At 36.6% G+C, this 3,504-nt stretch overlaps 1 pseudogene; it reads left to right on the top strand.

The window, feature by feature from the left end:
* Positions 1–1,643: 1,643 nt before the first annotated feature.
* On the top strand, positions 1,644–2,735 carry LOC102858329 (annotated as a pseudogene).
* Positions 2,736–3,504: the final 769 nt, after the last annotated feature.

Genomic DNA, 3,504 nt, shown 5'->3' with positions numbered 1-3,504 from the left:
CCATGGCACCATAGCTTCTATGTAGGGAAATAGGGAATTTAAAAGTCCCTTGTGTGCATAGGTGAATTTATAAAATTATTTAAGTACTGGAGGCAGAGAACAATGAGACTTGAGAAGATTCTTAACTTTCACCTCTAGTTGAATTTTAGGCTCAGGGCAAGCAGAAAGTGAGACCTGATTCAGAATTGTAAAGTCCTGGCTAAGCATTAAAGGGATGTCCCAACAATGAACCAATCTCCAAAAACTGGGAGAGTAAATGTTTCTGCATCCAAGGAAATCTCTGTGGACACTCTCATACCCGTATACACACCCATGACTACATGCTAAAGGAAAAAAAACCACAAACAAACAAACCTTTTGTATGAGACACTGTGTAAAAGAATTCCGTTTTAAAAAACTTCGGAAAAGCCATTAAACAAACAGTTACAACCCAGTCTAAGTGATGTAGGAAGCTCGGGTGTCAAGAAGCTGTGCTGCAATCGCAGAAACACAGTTTAAAATCCATCAGCTGCTTCACAGGAGAAGGATGGGCATTCTCCTCTAGGGCCTCTGAAAACTGCAGCAGGGTCAACCGAGGATTGATTCTGACTCAATGGCACAACAACATCAACAGTAATCCATTTATCCTATATCATCCTCATCACCTTTTATATACCTGAGCCTGTTGTTAAAGTCACTGTGTCACTCTATTTTGTTGAGAGCCTTTCTCTTCTTGCTGACACTCCACCTTTCCAAGCACGATGTCCTTTTCTAAAGACTGGCAACTCGTAACAACATACTCAAGATATTGAGATGAAACTTCATAATCCTTGCCACCAAGGCACACACTGGTTGCACTTTCTTCAAGTTATAGTTGTTTGTTCTTTTTACAGTCCATGAACGTTAAGTACTCTTCTCTAAGACCACAACTCAAAAGCATTGTTTCTTCTGTCATCCTTAGTCACTGTCCAACTTTCAGATGTATAGCAAGTAACTGAAAAGACAATGACCTGAATCAGATGTCTTTAAATTCACATCATTGTTCCTTAACATTTTAGAGAGGTCCTTGATAGCAAATTTAACTCAATGCAGGATGTTTTTGATTACTTGATGCCTGGTACAAAGGGTACTGATTATGGATCCAAACAAGATGATATCATTGACAGTTTCAGTCTTCTCTCCACTTATCATGATGTTGCCTATTAGATGAGTGGTAAGGATTTTTGTCTCCTTGATTTTAGATGTAAAATAAAAGACAGTAGTCTTTGGTCTTCTGCAGCAAGTAATTCTTCTTCAAGTCTTCATCACATTCTTTGAGCAAGACTGTGTTATATGCATACTACAGGTTGTTGTTATGAGTCTCTGATCTTGAGGACACAATCTTCTTCATAAAGTCCAATCTCTTGAATGACTTGTTATAAAGAGTTATGAGGGAAAGGTGCATACCTTTCTTGATTTGATCAATCCATGCAGTGTTCCCTTTCACTGTTTGAATAGGAGCACAAGTAAATGTTCTTGGATTTCTATTCTTCTCAATGGTAACCATAGTTTGTTATGATCTCTATAATCAAATGCCTTTTCATAATCAATAACACCTGTACATCCTTCTAAATTTTTTTGCTTTCAAGTAAGGTACGTCTGATATCAGCAAGAATATCCTTGGTATGTCAGCCCTAGCGACAGGGGAAAGTCAGTTTCGTAACCAGAAGTCGAAGCCAGCAAGCCGAGATACATCTGAACTTCTCACTGTTCCTGATGGATGGAAAGAACCAGCATTTCCCAAAGAAGACAATCCCAGAGGAGTCTTGGAAGAGAGCAGTTTTGCAACATTGTTCCCAAAATACAGAGAGGCTTACCTGAAAGAAGGCTGGCCTTTGGTACAAAAAGCCTTGAATGAACATCATGTTAATGCAACCTTGGAACCTGATTGAAGGAAGCATGACTCTTTGTACAACCAAGAAGACTTTTGATCCCTATATCATCATTAGGGCCAGAGACCTAATAAAACTTTTAGCAAGGAGTGTTGCATTTGAGCAGGCAGTATGCATTCTTCAGGATGATGTTGCACGTGACATCATTAAAATAGGTTCTTTGGTATGAAATAAAGAAAGGTTTGTAAAAAGAAGATAACGACTTATTGTTCCCAAGGGATCTACTTTGAAGGCATTAGAACTGCTAACAAACTGTTCAGGGAAACACAGTTTCAGCCATTGGCCCCTTCAGTGGCTTAAAAGAGGTTCGGAAAGTAGTCCTAGATACTATGAAGAATATTCATCCAATATATAACATTAAAACCTTGATGACTAAATGAAAGTTGGCAAAAGATTCTGAATTAAGGTCACAAAGTTGGGAAAGATTTCTGTCACAGTTCAAACATAAAAATGTGAATAAGTGTAAGGAACCAAAGAAAAGCTTATACACCATTCCTACCACCACAGCCGGAAAGTCAGATTGACAAAGAATTGGCTAGTGGTGAATACTTTTTAAAGGCAAGTCTGAAGAAGTGACAGAAAATGGAAGCTGTAAAGGCAAAACAGGCAGAAGCTCTCAGTAAGAGACAAGAGGAAAGAAACAAAGCTTTTATTCCACCTAAGGAAAAGCCAGTTGTGAAGCTTAAGGAAGCTTCTACTGCAACTAAAATTGATGTGGCTGCCATCAAGGAAAAGGTTAAGAAAGCTAAGAATAAGAAACTGGGAGCACTTACAGCTGAAGAACTTAAGCTTAAGATGGAAACAAAGGAAAAGAAGAAAAAGTAACACCATAAAAACATCCCTGAACTAAAATTTATTAAGGTATATCCTTTTGTAAAGGAGTTTGAGGTGCACTAGGACATTAATTACCCTATCTATGAAAAGGATACTTTGATTTTTTTTCTGAGTTTCTTTTCTTTCTAGAATACAATTTTTAATAAGTAAATTATTGTGTCCATACCTGTTTTTAAAAATTTTGTACTAGAAATCAGTATATGTGTCTTTATATATGTTAGACGTAATCTGTTCCAGGCAACATTTGCCTACACTTGTTTTATATAAAACTTTTTTAAGTAAAGTGTTGCTTGGTAATTGTAATTTTCAATAAAATTCTGTGATGGATGACAAAAAAAAATAATATCGTTGCTGCCACAGCTCTTTTGAATCCAGTTTAAATTTTTGTTCTAGCCATTTTTGGATAATATTCAGCAAGATTTTGCTTGTCTGTGTTATTAGTGATATTATTCAGTAATTTTCACATTCTATTGGATCCTCTTTTTTTTGAGTGAAATAAAATATGGACCTCTTCCAGTCAGGTGACCATGAAGTGAGTACATTTCTTAGCGTAGATTCATTAGCACATCTAGGGCTGCATCTGTTTATTGAAACACTTCACTTGGTATCCCAGCAATTCCTAGGATTTATTTTTTTGCCAATACTTTCAGTTTGGATAGTTTGAATTTTACCTTTATCATAATTTATTCCTGATCATATGCTACTTTCTGAAATGTTTTAATGTTGACTAGTTAATGCAAAACTTATACTTGGAACAGGA

The sequence above is a fragment of the Elephantulus edwardii genome, unplaced genomic scaffold (assembly GCF_000299155.1).
Source record: "Elephantulus edwardii isolate Elephantulus edwardi_28Jun2011 unplaced genomic scaffold, EleEdw1.0 scaffold00044, whole genome shotgun sequence".
In the NCBI taxonomy this organism is placed as follows: Eukaryota; Metazoa; Chordata; class Mammalia; order Macroscelidea; family Macroscelididae; genus Elephantulus; species Elephantulus edwardii.
The sequence above is the reverse complement of the archived record's forward strand: the minus strand, read 5'-3'. Positions and strand labels throughout refer to the sequence as shown.